The sequence below is a fragment of the Carcharodon carcharias genome, chromosome 9 (genome assembly GCF_017639515.1).
Source record: "Carcharodon carcharias isolate sCarCar2 chromosome 9, sCarCar2.pri, whole genome shotgun sequence".
Taxonomy (NCBI): Eukaryota; Metazoa; Chordata; class Chondrichthyes; order Lamniformes; family Lamnidae; genus Carcharodon; species Carcharodon carcharias.
Window position 1 is genome coordinate 9,624,402 of NC_054475.1, and position 22,160 is coordinate 9,646,561.

Genomic DNA, 22,160 nt, shown 5'->3' on the forward strand with positions numbered 1-22,160 from the left:
GAAAGTAGTTGAGACCAAAACATTGTATGCTTTCAAGAAAGAGTTAGATATAGCTTTTGGGTCGAAAGGGATCAAAGGATATGGGGAGAAAGCAGGAGCAGGTTATTGAGTTGTATGATCAGCCATGATCATAATGAATGGCGGAGCAGGCTCGAAGGGCCGAATGGCCTACTCCTGCTCCTAGTTTCTCTGTAAGAGGGGTAGGAGGATGCTTGTCTAAAGCTCAAAGAGTGTTATGGGTTAGTTGAGACAAATGGACCAAATGGGACAAATGCCTCACTTCTGTGCAGTAAATGCTTTGTAATTCAGCCCCTCCGGCTTGCTCTTCATTTCCTCAGATTGTGGCTGATCAACACCACAACTCAATTTTCTTGCCTTTGCTCCATATTCCTTGGTGCCTTTATCCAAGAATCTATCTCACTCTCAAAAGCTTCAATTGCCCCCCTGCCTTTTGCGGGGAGGGAGTTCCAGATATTCATTCCCTTTCTGTGAAAAATGTGTAGGATTATGTAGCAATTCAGATGAGTGTCTTTTCCCTTTTAAATGTAATCAATATCATTTGAAAGATCAATATTCCAAAGCCTTTACCGGTAATTGATGCTTGTCATCCCGCCCTGTGTCATTAAAAACATTATCAATCCTTATTAAAGGGTTTCTACAGTGCAACTAAATCTGGAATTGCCTCATGTGTGTCAACAAATGTCTACACAAACAACATCTGCCAATTAGGTTTTACCAGGTAGTTTTCATGATTTGTTACGTTGTTTAAATCCAAACAGCTATTACTGGTTCACAAGTAATGTTTTAGCAAATAGTTAATCGACTAGTTTTCTAATTGTGCTGGCAAATTCTGCTGATCTTATCAATGAAACAAGCAGTAGTCTTTTAAACTTTTCTGAATAGACAAAATGTTCTTTTTTTAGTGGCGTTGATTGAGGGATAAATATTGCACCGGCCACCAGGGACAACTCTGCTGCTCTGCTTCGAAGTAGTGTGACGGGGCCTTGGCTTAACATCTCAGCTGAAAGACGACACACCTGACACTGCAGCGTTCCCTTAGTACTGCACTAGGATTGTTAACCTGAGACAAATGGACAAAGGAATTGGATACTAACTTGTCCAGGGAGACCTTCCTAGGTCTCTATCCAGCTAGGAGCAATGAACCTGCCAGAACCCTGTGAGTATAGGAAAACTGTGTATTGGAATATATTCCCTTCGGAGCTTGCCTGATATTTACTACAGAAGGAACATTCATGTGTTCCAAGAGGAGCAGGCCATTGTTAAACCTTCAAGTATTAATGCTGCAAAGGATACTTCTAGAGTTAATGAATGTGAAAACTTCAAGTGAGGAATAATTTCCTGTTGAGCTACAGCTTTATTGAAACTGGCAGGCATGGTCACAGCAGGAAAGAATGTAGGGGAATTGTTCTCTATGCTCAGACACTTAATGAGATTACCTTTCTCTAGCTTTTTTTTCTGTTGTGAAAGTTGATTATGAGACATAAAGGTGGATTTTGCAATGTGCCATATTCCAACGTGGAACTCTTCACGTTTCCACAAGACACCCTGCTGTATGCTCTTTGAGCAGAGGCATTAACTTTTATGAAATAAACAGTTAAATTCTGTGCTAAGATAATCACTAAAAAAAGACTTGCATTTACATAGTACCTTTTAACAACTTCAGGACATCCCAAAGTGTTTTAGAGCCAATGTCGTACTTCCAAAGCACAGTCAGTATCATAGCGTAGGAGTTGCAGCCACTTTGCACACTACAAAGGCAATTGGAAATGGGCAATAAATGTTGCCCTTGCCAGCAAGGTCCACATCCTATGAATGAATTAAAAATAACTAATCCCCTTGAAATAAATGATCAGATCCTCTGTTTTGGATGAAGGAACTCCCTGCTCCTCACATAGTGGCCATGCGATCTTTTATTTCCACCCAAGAGGGCAGGCAGGCCCTTGGTTGAACATCTCATCTGAAAGCCAGCACTTGCAGCACTCCCTCAGTACTGCCCATGAGTGCCAGCCTGTCTCATGCATTCAAGTCTCTGGTTGGCTTATGAGGAAGGGTGAAAGGTTGGGCAGACTGGGCTTGTTTCCACTTGAGTTTAGAAGAGTGATGGATGATCTGATTGAAGTGTACAAGACCCTGAACGGCCTTGACAAAGTGGACATGGAAAGGATGTTTCCTCAAGTGGGTGAATCCAGACCTAGGGAGCACTGTTTTAAAATTAGGGGTCGCCCTTTTAGAATGGAGACAAGAATTTTTTTTTTCTCTCAGGGGATTGTGCGACTTTGGAACTCTGCCTCAGAAGGTGGTGGAGGTGGGGGTCATTGAATATTTTTAAAGCATTCTTGTTAGGCAAGGGAATCTATCGGGGTTAGACGGGAACGTGGAAATCGAAACACAAGATCAGCCATGATCTTATTGAATGGTGGAGCAGGCTCAAGGGGCTGAATGGCCTACTCCTGCTCCTATTTCTTATGCTCTTATGAGTGCAGGTTGAATTCACAATGCTCTGACTCAGAGGTGAGAATGCTACCGCTGAGTCAAAGCTGATACTTGGATTGCTTAAGATTCTTGGATGCCACAAAAATACCTTGATGTCCCCGATAGCAATTTCTAGCCTACAAGAAAAGCAAACTGGTGTCATTAATTAACTGTTTTTAAACACAACACATCACAATGTAAACTTTATTGACACTTTATGGGGCTCAATATTGCATCCCACAGTAAAAGTGAGCACAACTAAGCAATGGGTTTGTGAACGTTGCATTCACTATTACTGTGTAGTTCGAATTTCTAAAACAAACATTTCAAGTGCTGGGTTCAAAGCTCTTAGGCACCTGACCATAATAAAGGATGTTACTGACTGTTACAGACAGAGCTGAAGCCCATAACAATCAATTTATAGAATCCTCCCTTCTTTCTAATGGAATGATGCTGGCTTCTCCTTTGTGGAGTGTCTTTGGTGACAGTTTAATGAAGAACAGTTGGCGTGTGGGCAGTACAAAGTGTTGCTATGATACGGGAAAGTTAGAAAAAAAATCATTGCTCTTTGCGAATCACGGGGGGATAATGCAGTTCTGACTTCTAGAGGCTTTTGTCGGAGATCACGATGGGGATTTCATTGCCTTAATTGATTGTTGTGAGAGTCTGTGCAATAAAGAAACCCATTGTTGCTTGAAGGCCACACTCGCACACATTCCCATTCACAATGAGGAGATTGTTTGCCAGCAATGTCTTAATTCTAGTTTAAGAAACAAATCAGGCTGGCAGGAAGCATGTCAGGAATGGTGTGATCACAAGAGAATTGGATGGGGAAGTTCATTCAGCCCATCTCAAGTTCTCAATTTAGGGATATCCTAAAATTTTAGAATCCTCGGTTAGACCACACTCTGAAGTACTTGCTATACTATAAAAAGGACATAGGGGCACTGAAGGTGCAAAGGTGATTTACTAGAATGATATCAGCACTGAGGGGTTATACCCATCATGAAATATTGAACAGGCTGGGGCTCTTTTCTCTGGAAAAGAGAAAACTGAGGAGGTGACAGTAGTATTAGGATTTGTAAGGGTTAATGTGTGGGACTGTGTATATAGCACCCCCAATAATAATGATGTAAGGGACACATGATTAAGAGTTGAGAAGGGGAATGTTCAGGGCTTCAACAGTGTAACACCTAGTCATGGATAGCTGTATATAGTTTGGTTGTATAAAATAAATCAGTTGCTGTTTGAACAATATAACCGGTGGGATTTCCCAGTCTCGCCAGCAGTGGGCATCATCATGGGTGGGACGGGAAAATTTGGAGAGCGGCCAAAAGTCAATTGACCAGAAAACCCCACCGAACATCTCAGTAGTCTTTCCTCAGCTAGACTAACCAACATACAACATGGAGACAGCAGGATCCCAAAACACCGAGAATTCAACTTCAAAAATGACTACACGTCAGACCTGCAAAAGTGGTGCCAAAACTGCAGAACTCTAAGGCACAGTTGAAGAACTCCAAAGCTGCTCCATAGACAAAGTGGAGGCAGGAAGAGTCAAAGTCAACTTTCAAAGCAACTCAGGGCTGCACCACAGCGCGTGGTGGTCTGAGAAGAAAATCCTGATGCAGCGATCATTGGCTTCGAGTTGGAGAACCAAGCAAAGATCGTGGAGGCACGTGTTTAACCTTAGGAGATCCAAAATACACTGCACATTGAGAATGAGGAAAAGGAGTTTGTGATATATCAACAGGCCCAACTGCAATGATCCCTAAGACATCCTAGCCACAGTGAAACTTGCACCTGGACCATCTTCACTTTACAGGGCATGCAGCCACCCAGCTGTGTCATCTGCTGCCCAATGCTGCACATGTCATTTGGATGAAGGATTGCTCTTCCCATGGAAAACCTATTGAATGCTGTTTGCTGTCCTGGCTGACCTCCTATCATCTGTAAACTTATAGCGTGCCAAACTGAGGTATGCTCACCTCTGACTTCCTTTGTAGGTATGTGGGTACTAATGAGTGGGCACAGTGAATCTCTTGTGCAGCTTGACCATTCTAAGGCTGGTGGGATGCCAACATTGGCCAGGAGCATATCACTCTCATTTGTGAGTCAGAAGGGTGTGGGTTCAAGCTCCACTTGAACACAAAAACAAGGCTGATGGATTGGCGCAGTGCCGAGGGAATGCTGCACAATTGGAAGTATTGTGTTTAGATGAGAAGTTAGATTGACACGCTGCCTGCATTCTCAGGTGGGTGTAAAAGGCCCCTTGGTGCTATTTTGAAGAATTGCAGGGTGGTTGTTCTAGTGTTCCCGGTAAACATTTATTCCTCATTCAACCTCACTAAAAATCAGCTTGTCTGTTCATTATCTCAGTGGTGTTTGTGGGACCCTGCTGAGCGCAAATTGGCTGCTGTTTTCCCTGCATTAGAAAAATGACTACTACTCATAAAGTTTTCTAAATACTAGGCATTCTTTTCTTTTTACTCCTGCTGTTGTTCCAAACACCTCAGATGGAGGCGTTGGTGATGTCAGGACAAAAAACAACTATAATTGGGAGCAAAGGCTCCCAGGAAGATAGGTTGCTGGTATAAAAAGATCACATAAATGGTCAAAAATCACCTGAGATCTGTAGATTTGCTGTACTTGCCTGTACCCTACAAATCAAGTACCACCATAGCTGGTAGCCGAGGAAGCAAGGATGCTACTTCACATAAATATCCGTTTGTGAACAAGGTATTGGACATGAGTCAATATTTAAATGAAGTTTCCCCCCTCCCCACCCCAATGCCCACCTCAAATCCCAGCAATGCTTTCTATGTTGGAGGTCTCCACCTCCCTAAACCTATGACATGGTGTAAAATGGGTGGGGAGTTGCTGGCAGGAAGGAACCCCTGCCTATTTTGCATTGCTGACCTATATGACTGCAACATCCAGTTGAACAGCCAGGGTGGTGCTGAGTTAAATGAGCACAGTCAAGTCCATAGCTGAGGTGTAGCCACTGGACTTAGCAACTGTTGCTAGGAAGGAGTGAGATGAACCAGTGCCCACTCCCCCGATCACTAGCCAGCCAACCCACCTGGAAATGAGTCGTGAACTGTGAGGTGCTCCATGGTGAAACAACCTCCAGACAGAGAAACACTAAAGATTTCTCACAATGCCCAGAGCAGAGTGGCACTTGATCCCGCAGCCCACATCTCCAATGTACCCAAATGTTCCTGAATCCAATGGAATTCCTAGGGTCAGAGCAGTTAAATAAAGTGGGTGAGCAAGCGCAGCACGATTGATGCAACTTGGGCATGGGACAGTGGTGTTAGTGGGCTGACTGGCCAAGCCTCCAGTTACATGCAAGAAATGCCATGTGTCTCCCATTGCTAAGGGCATAAAACCAGGATGACACCCCGCATTCACTGGAAAATACAATGGATAAAGAATGGGATTGGGGCAAGGTGTTTATTAACTGCCCCAGCTGTCAACCCTACTGGTGAGTCAGCCCTTTCCATGCCAGTGAGATCAAGGCTGATAGCTTCTGGTATAGGTACAGAGGCTGCCAATACCTGTGGAATCAAATTGCAGCATGATTGCCTGCTTTCCAGGATGGAAGGTGGAAAAGTGAGAGAGAAGAGCAAAAAGATGGATAAATAATAACAAGCCTAACTTCTTGTTCCTCCACTGAAAGGATGAAGATAATTCTTGAATGCTTGTTTATATATTATCCTTTCATTTAACATTTTTTGTGTGGCTAACTCTTCAAGAGTACACCGCTTCATGTGGTTGAACATCTGCAACGTTAAATTAATGATCATGTTGATATCGATAAAGAAGATGAAGAACAATAATATTTTATTCATTATCTATATGCTAAAGAAATGAACTCTGAACCTTAGCTAACTCTGATGGGATCGTACCAAGCCTTAAAAATGAAAAGAAAATCTTGTTTAATGACATTTTAAAAGCACTCATTAGGAGCTGATGTATTGACAATGAGAGCCAGAGGCTCTCTTTTGGACAGTTCAGGACTATGACATATAGGGCATCTCAGAAGATTTGGCAGTGCTAAGCAAATGTGGTCAATAAATATTGAAATGAAATAACTGCAAGTTCATGCTCTGGGCCACAACAAGCTTTGCACTCGATCTTGCTGGCTGATTGGCAAGATGCCTACAGCAAAAATGAATCCACCCCTTCTCTCTTTGTGAGCTGGTACACACTCCAGTCTGGAACACAGCAATCTCCAGTGTTCAGCTAAAGCAACTCTCAGCCCAATGAAGGAACTCAGAGCTCTCAGATATGGTGCAACAAGTCCCTCTCACTTTCCTTCAGCAGACAGGAAATATGAGGCTACCTTATAAGAAAGAAAGAGTTGCACAGATACAGTGTTTTTGATGACAATGAAATATTTTTGAAGCGTGGTCATTATTGTAATGCAGGAAATGTGACAGCCAATTTTCAAGCTCCCACAAACAGCATTGTGATCATTACCAGATAACCTGTTTTCATATGTTGGTTGAGGAATACATATTGGTCGGAGCACTGGAGATAACTCCCCTGATCTTACATAGGAGCACAGGACTTAGGAGCAGAGGTAGGGCATTCGGCCCTTTGATAGTCTGCTGCACCATTTGATAAGGTCATGGCTGCTCTGATTGTGGTCCCAACTCCACTTTCCTATCTGCCCCCACCCCCATAACCCTTGATTCCCTTGCCTGTCAAAAATCTGTCTAACTTGGCCTTGGATAAATTCAATGACCCAGCCTCCAATGCTTTCTGGGGGAAAAGAATTCCACAGGCTAACCACCCTCTGAAAAAAAAAATTATGCTATTTCTGTCTTAAAAGGGAGACCTCTTATTTTTAAACTGTTTCGCCTAGTTCTAGTCTCCCCCCGCCAAGTGGAAACATCCTCCAATTTTCACCCTATCGAGTCCCTTTAGGATCTCATGTGTATCAATAAGATCACCCCTCATTCTTCTAAACTCCCCTGTTCTTCTTCAAAATAGCTAGAGGGATTTTTTTACTTTTACCTGAGAGCACCTTCGTTCAACATTTCATCTAAATGACAGCACGTCCGACAGTGCAGCACTCCCTCAATACTGCACTAGAGTTTAAGCCTTGATTTTTGTGCTCAAGTCCTGGACTGGGACTTTAGTTAAAGGCAAGATGCTACCAACTGAGCCATGGTAACCACTCTACTGGCTGATAAGGTACATCTGACGAACTGGCCTCCCGCATAGCATCAGCATGCTGAAACCTTACCAGCCCCTGGACAGCTATATAACAGTCTATTGTTGGTGAAAACATTGGAGTTTGGTGTTCTGCCTCAAGGTCGCCTGGTCCCCTGACTGGGTTCAGAATGGTGATGAGGTGTAAATATTGCATCATATTCACATGATCACTAGATAATTATGCATTAGGAAGGCTAATTGACTGCCTCTGCTCATCCATCTAGAAAGGCCTTAATGTCCTCATGGCAGAGAGTCGCCAGGGGATTCTCATGCCCACTGCTCCATCTTAAAGTAACTCTTCATAAACATGAATTGCATCAGGGAGCCAGAATGGTGCATCGCTGAATTGCCCAGTGTTCAACTCCATTTTCTCCAGTGCTCTGGACTGTCAAGTAATTGGTCAACTGAGTTTGGGTCATGATCTTGAGGTCAAGCAACACGTCAAATCATCTGGACTAACTTCCATAAAACAATCACTTCACATTAACCCACCATCATCCATCTAAAGCACAGTTTCTATACCACTTTCACTTCTGTTGTTAGTTCTCCCTACAACTCTGATCCTGGGTTTGCAATACTAGCCTGTATGTTTCTGGCCTGAAACCAGAAGCAGTGACCCATGAATTGGACCCACTCCCAGGTGTCTCACTTGCTAAAGTGAAGGTACTTGCTTTGCTGCTCGCAATGTTTGGCTAACAATTCAATAATAAATCACCTATGTCATCCCTGTCCTTAAAATTTGTAATAAGAGTAGCTTTAACAAAGTTAGGTCTAATTAAATCCTCAGTCACCATGCTTGTTGATGTTGTATCCAACCCTGCCAACTCAACACTTTGGTCTTGTGTTGAAAGCTGTCAAGAAGGTATAATAATTTTTATAATGTTATTGAAATTTATTGTAGAGTAATAGGGAGTTTGCGTCTATGTCTCTGTGTGTGTGTGTGACTTGATTGAATTAAAGGCAGCTGGTCTGAAGGCTTTGATGTATCAGAAGATAAGCTGGGTTTGAAATGTTAAGTAGGTAAACATGGGGGAAGTTTTAGAATGTAAGTAAGGTGTAAAGGGAACATTTGCATTTTTAAATAAACTAGACTAGCTTGAATTTAAAAGAGGGGGTGAAAAGTTTCACATAGCCAAGAGAAGTTAAGAAGCAATGTATTTATTTTTTCCCAAAGATTACTGTTAAAATTGAAACAATGTGAGGTTTTTATTATGAGAGGTAAAGTCCAAATACATAGTGAAACAATGGGAACTTGCATTCAAAGGGTAAAATATTTATAAAGGAGAGAAGGATGTATGTAAGGGCAGGCATTCTAAGACCTAACACAAGTGTGAAAAGCGTCCAGCATCTAAACCTCAAGCTGCTGTCTACAAAGAACTGAAGCTGAGAAAACTCATGTTGAATTTGACTGTTCAGGGTTACTTTGCCTGGGTCTTTTAAAATCTGTGTCTTGCTGTTCTCTTAACAAAAGTGTAACTGGGAGTTAGATTAACTAGGGGATTTAGAAGTTATCATAATAGTAATTTGTAGATTTATGTATGCGCTTCAAATCATTTCTTCTGTTAATAAAGATTTAATTTAGTTTTGTAAGAAACATATAAGACTCGGTGGTCTTATTACTACTCAAGGCACGCATCTCAAAATATATACAAATTGCAAAACAAGTTGTGGAAATTGTTTCAGGTTTCCCTTTGGGGTTTGAGCAGCTCAGCATTTACCATCAGCTGTGCTATAAAAAACTAAAATGTAGTTTCCATAAACAGCATGGGTGCCTAACCATCTGACATTTCTTAAAGTACAGAAATCTGCCAATTGCCTCCTATTGCACTACATCAGGTGTTATCCAAGGCTCAGTGGTAACTCTCTGGTTTCTAAGTCACAAAACTGTGGATTCAAGTCCCACTCCCAAAATTTGAGCACATCACTGGGGCTGATACTCCTAGTGCCTCTGAGGATGTGCTGCACTTTCAGGGGTGCTGTCTTTCAGATGAAACATCAAACTGAGGCCCTGTCTGCCCCCTCATGTTGATCTAAAAGATCTGGTACTTTCTCAAAGGAGAGTGGGGTTGTTCACCCTGGGGTCTTGGTCCAACATTTATCCCTCGACCAACGTCACTAAAACAGATTATCTGGCCATTATGATGTTGTTGTTTGTGGGATCTTGCTATTCACAAATTAGCTGCCATGCTTCCTACATTACAACACTGACTATACTTCAAAAGATATTGAATTGGTTGTAAAGCAATTTGGGATAGCTTGAGATTCTGAAAGGCACTATATAAATGAAAGCATTTCTCTTTTGTTATAATGAAGGGAAGAGAATATTCCAGAGCGTTACAATGAGGGACATATTCGAGAGGTGCAATGGAGGCTATGGGATATATCATATAGCAGGTATATTAGAGGCCGTTACAGTGAGCTATGTGATAGGAGTGGTTGTGGGGTAATGTGGTGGCACAGTGAGAGACATGTGGGATATTGGGGGTGGAATTTTTCGCTCAGCATGTGGGTGTACACCCGCCCCACTGGAGTGTGAAATAGCGCGGGATCACGTCAGGCGAGCGCCCTGATGTCATCGCGCACTCGGGCGATATTTCGGTCAGCGGGCGTGCGTGACAGCTGGAAGCACACCCGCCAACAATGCAGAAGCCTAATGAAGCTGTAATTAATGGAGATTTTTCATTGCCCGTCCAACGTTATGGTTGGCAGGAGGGTGAAGCGGCCAAGGGACCTTTACCTTTTTCACTTTTCAGGGAACCTCATCCATGAGATAAGGTTTCTGTTATTACATTTAAAAAAAATAAAAATAAAACTTATGGACAGAATTTTCATCATGTACATGTTCAGGTGACTGATTCTGATATGTGGCCATTTTTTTCTGGATTTTAAAGTCTTTATTTATTGCATTAAATTCTTCAGCTCCCTGACACAGCTCTCTACCTTCAGGGAGCTTTCAGTCCGTGCTCCCCCTGCACCTCCGCTGACTTCTGTGCTCGCCCTCCTTCTGCCCCCCCCCACCCCAGCGCTCGCCCTCCTCCTGCCCCCCCCACCCCAGCGCTCGCCCTCCTCTTGCCCCCTACCCCAGCGCTCGCCCTCCTCTTGCCCCCCCCACCCCAGCGCTCGCCCTCCTCCCGGCCCCCCCACCCCAACGCTCGCCCTCCTCTTGCCCCCCCCACCCCAGCGCTCATCCTCCTCTTGCCCCCTACCCCAGCGCTCGCCCTCCTCCCGGCCCCCCCACCCCAGCGCTCGCCCTCCTCCCGGCCCCCCCACCCCAGCGCTCGCCCTCCTCCCACCCCCCCCCACCCCAGCGCTCGCCCTCCTCCCGCCCCCCCCCCACCCCAGCGCTCGCCCTCCTCCCGGCCCCCCCACCCCAGCGCTCGCCCTCCTCCCACCCCCCCCCCACCCCAGCGCTCGCCCTCCTCCCCCCCCCCACCCCAGCGCTTGCCCTCCTCCCCCCCCCCACCCCAGCGCTTGCCCTCCTCCCCCCCCCCACCCCAGCGCTTGCCCTCCTCCTGGCCCCCCACCCCAGCGCTCGCCCTCCTCCCACCCCCCCCCACCCCAGCGCTCGCCCTCCTCCCCCCCCCCCCACCCCAGCGCTTGCCCTCCTCCTGGCCCCCCACCCCAGCGCTTGCCCTCCTCCCCCCCCCCACCCCAGCGCTTGCCCTCCTCCCCCCCCCCCCACCCCAGCGCTTGCCCTCCTCCTGGCCCCCCACCCCAGCGCTCGCCCTCCTCCCACCCCCCCCCACCCCAGCGCTCGCCCTCCTCCCCCCCCCCCCACCCCAGCGCTTGCCCTACTCCTGGCCCCCCACCCCAGCGCTCGCCCTCCTCCCCCCCCCCCCACCCCAGCGCTTGCCCTCCTCCTGGCCCCCCACCCCAGCGCTTGCCCACCTCCAGCCCCACTCCCCACCCCGGCAGCGCTGAGCCTTTCAGTGCAAGCTTTACACTGGCTGCCCGTCAATTGTCCAGCAGGCGGGAAATCGAGGTGGGGAGGGCGATTGCCATCGAGGGTCTGTTCCCCGGCCGCCACTTCCGGGTCCACCGATCGCAGGCGTCGGCTGAACTACAGATCCTGCCGTCGGGTACGATAGTGAGACATGTTGGGTACAGTGAGGAGTAGAGGGTATATTACATAATGTAATGCTGAATGGACATAACACAACGTTTCCCCACAGAGAAATACATCTTTTCATCATCACATCAACTCTGCTGCTGTGCAGAAAAGCCAGTATTGAGCGAGGTGTGTAGAAGGTGTCAAGGGAGCTAATAAGGAATGGCCCATGTGCCAAAACAGACCAATCGCAACAATGGCAGGCAGGTCAAAGTTGCCAGGTGACTTAACTAACTAACTATCCATAGGCTCAGGATCCCACAACAGGGAACATGCGAAAGGCCATGCGACCCTAGGAGGAAGTAGAGCAGGATTTGTACGGACAGCGGCACTGAGGAACACCTGGCAGAACTTCCCTCTCGTCCAGCAGACGCGTGCCCGACCCGAACGAGGGTAAAGTAACACGTGTTGACGACTGGTCAGGGTCCCGACTTCGTGGCCCACTCTGGCGATGTTTCGCTCGGCAGGCACACAGGAGAGCCGGCGGGCGCGCCCACCAACCGTGACGGGGCCTTACGAAGGCCTTCGACCAATCAGTTAAGGCGGATTTCTGGTTGCTCGCCGACCTTTCGGCTGGGCGGGCAGATGAGACGGCCAGACGGCCTCTGGGTTTTTTTTTTAATGAAACCTCATCCGCGGGTGGGTATGGGGTTTCCCGACAGGAATCAAAAACAAAACCAGACCGTTTAGATCTCGTTTGGAACATGTCCCTGCTCACGTGATGGAGTCACATGAGGGGACACGTCCGCCTTATTTTTTTTTTTAAATCTTTAATTGTCTAAATCTTCAACTCCCCGAGGCAGCCCTGTGCCTTGAGGGAGTTTTCGGTGTGCCCGGCTTTGGAAATTTTCACTTGAGCCCCAGCCTCGACAGCTTTTGGGGAGAGGGAATTCCGAACGTCCGCTACCCTTGGAGTGAAGAAGCGCTTCCTGATATCACTCGGCCTGACTCTAATTTTAAGGTTGCGCCTTCGAGAGCAGCAAAGGCAGAAGGTTATGAGCATATGGGAGTGGCTGTTGTCAAAGGAAAGTAAAACATTCTGCGTCTTTGTACTTGTGACTTTGTTTTGAAAATTGGCCACTGTGGATTTTTAGATGGGGGCCAATCACAAAGGAAGGATTCTCCAGAACCCTTTTACAAACCACTTGAGTACGTGACTTGGCGAATTCTCATTTAAAAAAACATAAATAGGTATGGTCCCAAAGCAACACAGTTCTCCAGTTGTATTTTCTGGGTTAGTCATTATTATCAACACTACAAATAGGCAGAAAATCTCAACGTTTCCCCACAGAGAAATGCATCTTTTAATCATCACATCATCTCTGCTGCTCTGCAGAAAAGCCAGTGTTGAGTGAGGTGTGGGGGCTGATCTAAGAAAGCAGACAGCGACACGTTTGCATATTGTGGATGGCTCCTGCAGGGCCAGAATCATCTTTGCTGCTCAATAACAAACCTTCAAGGGTAGAATCATACAGTGCCCTGTATCCTGTCCACCCTGCCCCCCCATTATGTACCTGGTCTTGGAGGACCCACTAATGAGTAAAAAGCTTTCTTTGAGATCCCTGCTCTTTCAGGTGTGGGGTTTTGCTCCCATATGTGGTGGCGGTCCCACTGGGAGCTTGTCCGGCACCTTTAATGAATGCCCGCCTGGTTAGAGGGTTGGCTGCATTATGGAATCTCAGCAGTTGGCAGAAATCCTGCCTTGACCAAACCCATTATCAGTGTCGATCCCACCCAGGGGAAAACCTAGCTCCAATTCTCTAACACGCCCTGAAGGATTTCCCCCTCGGCGATTTGGGGGTGGGGCCGGCTGGCCGAGGGGAAAATGATGGGGGGGTGACATAGGGAGGAACCCCCCCAGAGCCATCCCGGTCCATCTAAATATTCAGGAAGGCGGGCGGACAGCGAGATCAGCTGTCCGCCCGCCGACCTGTCAATGGCCAATTGAGGCCATGGACAGGCCATTTAACCTTGTTAAAGACCCTGCCCGTCCAACCTTAAGGCTGGTGGGCAGGCCAGGAGCCCCAACGGGCTCCTGATAATACAGGAAACCGCACCCACCGGCGGGATGAGGCTTCACGTCCGTTTTTAAAAAATTTAATAAACTTTATGTGTTTCTCATTAACATGTCCCATCTCGTGTGACATTGTCACATGAGGGGGACATGTTAATCATTTTAATATTTCTCTATTTTTTAACTTTTCTCACCTGTCAGTGATCTCCCTGAGACAGCACTTAGCCTCAGGGAGATGTGCGCTCTCTTGCCCCCACGCGTGAAAGAGCGCACTCTGACAGATGGGGAATCCCTCCCCTATTGCACAGGAAGTGCATAGCGCTTCCTGTCGGGCAGGCCACTGGGCGGGGCCTTAACTGGCCCGCCCACTCAAAATGGCGGCGGGGCCCCGTTTCGGCGGCGGGGTGAGGGGGGGGGTGGGGGCGAGGGTGGGGGGGGGGGGGGAGGGGGTGGTCGGCTGTCCACCCTCCGCCGAGCTGGTGGGGCCCACCCAGGGCAAAATTCTGCCCCCAAAGTGTCAGAAACATACCATAGGGGCAGGACGTTTAGTTCGGTGAGCGCCCGCGATTGGTGGGCCCGGGACCAGCCGGGCAACGGATCCCCGGCCCCGATCGGTCCCTGACCACGAATTCAGGCCGGGCAGCCGATTGACGGGCAGCTGGTGTGAAAGGCGCGCTGAAAGGCTCAGCGTTGCCGGGGTTGGATGGGGGGGTGGGGGGTGGGGGGGAGGGCTGGTGGGGGTGGTGGGAGGAGGGCGGGCGCTGAAGTCAGAGCGGGTGTAGGGGGAGCGCGGAATGAAAGCTCCCTGAAGGCAGAGAGCTGCGTCAGGGAGCTGAGGAATTTAAATGCCAAAAGTAAAGATTTTAATAAGCGGGAAAAATCGCCCACGCATCAGAATCAGTTACCGGAGCAAATGGACGATAATTCTGTCCAAACACTTGTGTGTTTCTTTTTTCCTGATTAATGTCGGAAACCTCATCCCACCTGTGTGTCAAGAAGATACAATAATTCTCATAATGTTATTGGAATTAATTGTAAAAATAGGAGCAATAGTGTGTGCGTGTGATTTAATTGAATTAGAGGCAGCTAGTCTGGGTGCTTTGATCTAAGGAGAGTGGGTAGGTTTGAAACGTTAATTAGATCAACCTGGGGAAGCTCAGAAACATAGAAACTTAGAAACGCAGGCCAGGATTTTCCAGTCAATTTTTTATTTTTTAAAAAAATCACTGATCGAGACCTCGTCCTGCCCGTGGATGACTATGGAGTTGGACGGGCGACAAAAAATTTCATTTAATTAGAGCCTTAATGGCCTTAACAGGCCTGTTAATTGTCGGTGGGTGCGTTGCCGACTGTTGCGCGCCTGTCGATCGAAATATCGCGCAAGTCTGTGATGATGTCAGGACGCTCACCCGACGCCATCGCACATCACTTCACGCTCGCTCGGGTCGGGTGTGTGACTGCCCAACGAGCGCAATATTCTGCCCCTGGGTGTCAAAGGAACATTTTCATTTTGAAATAAGCCAGGCTAGATTGTTTACAAAGGAGGGGTGAAATGTGTCACATAGCCAGGTGAAGTTTAGAAACAGTGTGTTTGTTTTTCCCCAAAGATTACTGGTAATACTTAGTGCTCTGAAAGGGTTTTATTATCAGGGAGATAAAGTCAAAAGGTATAGGGTATTTGAGTTCAAAGAGAAATATATGTATAAGGAAGGAGCCAGGGCTGTATGTAAGGGAAGGCATTTATAAACTCTTATTAAGAGTGTGAAAAAGCCTTCAGCATCTATGCCTCAAGTGGCTGTCTTCAAAGGACTGAAGTTAAGAAAACTCACTTGGAAGTCGATTTCTTCAGGGTATCATGTTTCTTTGCCTGAGTCTTTTAAGATCTATGTCTCTTACTGTTGCCTTAATTAAAGTGTAACTGGGAGTTAGGTTGATTAGGGGATTTAGAAATTATCATAGTAATTTGTAGACCTATGTATGTATTTAAAGTCATTTCTTCTATTAATAAAGGTTTAATCTAGTTTTGTAAAAACCTATAAGACTTGGTGGTCTTATTACTACTGAATTCAGGGCACAAGTCTCAAAATTTATTTAAATTGCAAAACAAGTTGTGGCAGTTGTTTCTAGTTTCCCTTTGGGATTTGAACAACTCAGCATTTACCATCGGCTGTGCCTTAACACATGGATAAGGTTTCCTGAAAAATGCGAAGGCCGCCTGGCCGATTCACCCACCCACCAACCGTGACCTTGGACGGAGAACAAAAAATTCTCAGTTAATTGCTACTTTAATGGCCTTAATAGGCCTCTTAATTGTCGGCTGGTGCGTTGCTGACTCTTGTGTGCATCCACCGACTGAAATATCCCACAATGATGCCAGGACTCTCGCCTGACATCGTCACACGCTATTTCACACTCGGGTGTGTTGGGTGGCGCCCGCACATTGAGTGAAAAATTCTACTCATGGCCTTCTTCTGTATGGTAAGATTCTATGTGCCCATCGTGCCTGTGCTTGTCCTTTTCATAGAGCTATCGAATTAGTCCCACCCGCCATAGCCCTACAATTTCCTCCCCCACCACCACCCCCCAACCGCACCATCCCCCCCACTCCCTTTTCAAGTAGCCAATTCCCTTTTGAAAGCTCCCATTGAATCCAACCTTTCAGGTAACACATCAACACATTCCAGGTCATAACTCACTGCTTAGAGCAAAAAATTCTTCACACCTCGCCTCTGTTTTTTGTGCCAAGTACTTTAGAGTCATAGAGGCCTACAGCACAGAAAAAGGCCCATCAAGCCTGCGCCGGTCAAACAAGTACCCCACTATTCTAATCCCATTTTCCAGCACCAGGCCCACAGCCTTGTATGCCATGGCATCGCAAGTGTACGTCCAAATACTTCTTAAATGTTATGACGGTTTCTGCCTCTACCACCCTTTCAGACAGTGAGTTCCAGATTCCCACCACCCTCTGGGTGAAAAGATTCTTCCTCACATTCCCTCTAAACCTCCTGCCCCTTACCTTAAATCTATGTCCCCCTGGTTATTGATCCCACCATCAAGGGGAAAAGTTCCTTCCGGTCTACCCTATCAATGTCCCTCATAAGTTTATACACCTCAAGAACATAAGAAGAACATAAGAACCAGGAGTAAGCAATTCAGCCCCTCGAGCCTGCCTCGTCATTCAATACGATCATGGCTGATCTCATTTTGGCCTCAACTCCAATTTCCCCTCCTCTCCCCATAACCTTTCAACTTGTTACTAATTAAAAATCTGTCTACCTCCTCCTTAAATCTATTCAGTGTCCCAGCATCCACTGCACTCTGAGGTAGTGAATTCCACAGATTCATGACCCTTTGAGAAAAGTAATTCCTCCTCATCTCTGATTTAAATTCGCCTTAGCCTAAAACTATAGCCTCTCGTTCTAGAACAGCTCACAAGGGGAAACATCTGCTCCATGTCTACTTTGTCTAACCCTTTAGCATCTTATATACCTCAATTAGATCTCCTCTCATCCTTCTAAACTCCAGCGAGTATAGATGTAAACTGCTCAACCTCACCCCATAAGACGAGCCCCGCATCCCCGGAATCAATCTAGTGAACCTCGTCTGAACCGCCTCCAATGCAATTACATCCTTCCTCAAGTAAGGGGACCACCAAAACTGTGCAGTACTCCAGGTGTGGTCTCACCAATGCCTTGTACAGTTGCAACAACACTTCCCTATTTTTATACTCTCTGCCTTCAGCAATAAATGCCAAAATTCCATTTGCCTTCCTTATCATGTCTCCCCTCAATCTCCTCTGCTCCAGAGAAAATAACTCCAGTCTATCCAATCTCTCCTCATAACTAAAACTCTCCAGCCCTGGCAACATCCTGGTAAATCTCCTCTGCTCTCTCTCTAGTGCAATCACATCCTTCCTATAATGCGGATTCCAGAAATGCACGCAATACTCTAGCTGTGGCCTAACCAGCATTTTATACATTTTAAGCATAACCTCCCCGCTCTTATATTCTATGCCTCGGCTAATAAAGGCAAGTATCCCATATGCCTTCATAACCACCTGATCTACCTGTCCCACTACCTTAAGGGACCGGTGGACATGCACACCAAAGTCCCTCTGATCCTCGGTAATTCCCAAGGTCCTACCATTCATCGTGTATTCCTGTGCCTTGTTTGTCCTGCCCCAGTGCATCAGCTCCCTCAGAATTGCTTCCAATAGTTTCCCCACCACTGAGGTTAGACTGACTGACTGGCCTGTAGTTCCCTGGTTTATCCCTTCCTCCCTTCTTGAATAACGGTACCACTTTGGCTGTCCTCCAGTCCTCTCCTGTGGCCAGAGAGGTATTGAAAATTATTGCCAGCGCCCCTGCTATCTCCTCCCTTGCCTCACTCAACAGCCTGGGATACATTTCATTCGAGCCTGGAGATATATCTACTTTTAGGCCTGCCAGACCACTTAGAACCTCCTCCCTTTCTATGCTAATTTCTTTAATTGTATCACAGTCCTTCTGCCTGATTTCCATACCCACGTCGTCCCCCTCAATTGTGAACACCGACACAAAGTATTCATTTAGAACCCTACCTACGTCTTCCGGCTCCACACACAAATTACCACTATGGTCCTTAATGGGCCCTATTCTTTCCCTAGTTATCCTCTTACTCTTAATGTACTTGTAAAATAACCTGGATTTTTCTTTATTTTACCTGCCAATGTTTTTTCATGCCCCCTTTTTGCTCTCCTAATTTCCTTTTTAAGTTCTCCCTACACGTTCGATACTCCTCTTGGGCTTCCGCTGTTTTGAGCCTTCGGTATCTGCCATAAGCCTCCCTTTTTCTCTTTATCCAATCCTGTATATCTCTCGACATCTAGGGTTCTCTGGATCTGTTGGTCCCACCCTTTATCTTTACTGGAAAATGTTGGCCCTGTACTCTCCCTATTTCCTGCTTGAATGAGTCCCACTAATCTGACGCAGATTTACCTAAAAATAACTGCTCCCAGCCAATTCTGGCGAAATCATATCTGATCTTATTGAAATCAGCCTTCCCCCAATTTAGAACTCTGATTTTTGACCCATCCTTGCCCTTTTCCATAACAACGTTGAATCTAATGGAGTTATGATCACTATCAGCAAAATGCTCCCCCACTGATACCTCTACCACTTGCCCGGCTTTGTTCCTTAAAATTAAGTCCAGGTCCGCTTTTGTAGGCCTTCTACGTACTGGCTTAAAAAGCTCACATGGATGCATTTTAAAAATTCCGCTCCCTCTAAACCTATCACACTGTGACTATCCCAGTTAATGTTGGGAAAGTTGAAATTCCCCACTATTACTACCCTATTATTTTTACACTTCTCTGAAAGTTGCCTACATATCTGCTCTTCTATTTCTCTCTGACTGTTTGGGGGCCCATAGTACACTCCCAGCAATGTGATTGCTCCTTTTTTGTTTTTAAGTTCTACCCATATGGCTTCATTTGAGGAGCTTCCTAAGATGTCATCCCTCCTTACTGCTGTAATTGATTCCTTGATCAATATCGCAATATCCCCTTCCTCTTTTACCTCCTTCCCTGGGTCTTGCCTGAAGAGCCTATATCCTGGAATATTGAGCTGCCAATCCTACAGCCACAGCCCTGTCTCTGTGACAGCAATGACATCATACTTCCATGTGTGAATTTGTGCCCTCAACTCATCTGCCTTATTCGTCAGACTCCTTGCATTAAAATATAAACCATCCAACTTTGCCAAGGCACAAGGGAGTTTAAGTGGCCTACAATTTCTATGCCTCCCAGACTCACTTGCTTGCTCTTCTAATTTTGGCTGTGCATCTCCCCCTGCTGAACCTCCTATCAGGATCCCACCCCCCCTGCCATGTTAGTTTAAACCCTCCCCAACAGCACTAGCAAACCTCCCCGCAAGGATGTTGGTCCCATTCCGGTTCAGGTGCAACCCATCCACCTTGTACAGGTCCCACCGCCCTCAGAAACGGTCCCAATGTTCCAGAAATCTAAAGCCCTCCCTCCCTGCACCATCAATGCAGCCACGCATTCATTTGGACTAACCTGCTACTTCTATACTCACTAGCACATGCCACCAGAAGTAATCCAGAGATTACTACCTTTGAGGTCCTGCTTTTTAATCTGCTTCCTAGCTCCCTAAATTCTGCTTGCAGGACCTCATCCCTCTTTCTACCTATGTCGTTGGTACCAATATGTACCATGATCTCTGTCTGTTTGCCCTCCCCCTTTAGAATGCCCCACAGCCATTCAGTGACATACTTGAACCTGGCACCAGGGAGGCAACATTCCATCCTGGAGTCAAATCTACGGCCGCAGAAACGCCTGCCTGGTCCCCTTACTATCGTGTCTCCTACCACTATTGCTCTTCCCCTCTTTTTCCTCCCTTCGACACCCCCCTGCAGCTGTGCCACTCTCAGTGCCATGAGCGTGGCTGCACTCCCCAGAGGAACCGTCACTCTCACCGTTTTCCAACACAGAAAAATGGTTCTCGAGCGAGATGCACCCTGGGGATTTCCTGACTACCTGCCTGACACCTTTCCTCTGACTGATGGTCACCCATTCCCTCTCTGTCTGCACTTTCGTAAGCTGCAGCGTGACTACATCTAAAAACGTGCTATCCATGAAACTCTCAGCCTCGCGGATGCTCCTCAGGGCCTCCAGTTGCCGCTCAAGCTCCGAAACACGGGGCTCAAGTAGCTGCAGCTAGTGGCACTTCCTGCACACGTGGTTGGTCAGAGCGCAAGGAGCGTCTAGGACTTCCCAAATGTTGCAGGCAGTACATAACACGGGACTGAGCTGTCCTGCCATGCATCTAGTTGAAAACACCCCTTACTTTAAGTTAAATACAGTAAAAAAAAGTCAAATTATTTATGTACTTTAAATAAAAACTAGAGGTCTTACCTTTCCTTAGCTTAACCTATTTTAAACTGGAGAAAAACTCTTACCCACTATTCACCAGTCAACTCTCACCTTCATGCTGATGTCACTTATTGAAGCTTCCCCGCACTTGTGCTGGTTCTGATCTCGCCACCACTGTTTCGCGCTGTCTTGTGATGTCACTTATTATTTTCAACAAGAACTGACTGCAGGACACTCGTCCCAGACTGCTTCACTGCACCGCTGACTGCAGGACACTCTTCCCAGACTGCTTCACTGTGATGATGACTGCAGGACACTCGTCCCAGACTGCTTCACTGCACCGCTGACTGCAGGACACTCTTCCCAGACTGCTTCACTGCACCGCTGACTGCAGGACACTCTTCCCAGACTGCTTCACCATGATGCCGACTGCAGGACGCTCTTCCAGACTGCTTTACTGCGATGCTGACTGCAGGATGCTTTTCCCAGACTGCTTTGCCATGATGATGACTGCAGGACACTCTTCCCAGACTGCTTCACCGCGACGCTGACTGCAGGACACTCTTCCCAGACTACTTCACTGCGATGCTGACTGCAGGATGCTCTTCCCAGACTGCTTTACTGCGATGCTGACTGCAGGATGCTCTTCCCAGACTGCTTCACAGCAATGCCGACTGCAGGACACTCTTACCAGACTGCTTCACTATGATACTGATGCAGGATGCTCTTCCCAGACTGCTTCACTGCAATGCTGATGCAGGACACTCTTCCCGGACTGCTTCACCATGATACCGACTGCAGGACACTCTTCCCAGACTGCTTCACTACGATCTGATGCAGGATGCTCTTCCTGGACTGCTTCACTGCGATGCTGACTGCAGGACGCTCTTCCCAGACTGCTTCACCACGATGCTGAATGCAGGACGCTCTTCCCAGACTGCTTCACAGCAATGCTGACTGCAGGACACTCTTCCCAGACTGCTTCACTACGATGCTGATGCAGGACACTCTGCCCAGACTGCTTCACTGCAATGTTGATGCAGGACACTCTTCCCAGACTGCTTCACTGCGATGCTGACTGCAGGACGCTCTTCCCAGACTCCTTCACTACGATGCTGATGCAGGACGCTCTTCCCAGACTACTTCACTACGATGCTGACTGCAGGACACTCTTCCCAGACTGCTTCACTACGATGCTGATGCAGGACACTCTGCCCAGACTGCTTCACTGCAATGTTGATGCAGGACACTCTTCCCAGACTGCTTCACTGCGATGCTGACTGCAGGACGCTCTTCCCAGACTCCTTCACTACGATGCTGATGCAGGACGCTCTTCCCAGACTACTTCACTACGATGCTGACTGCAGGACACTCTTCCCAGACTGCTTCACCGTGATGCTGACTGCAGAACGCTCTTCCCAGACTGCTTCACTGCGATGCTCACTGCA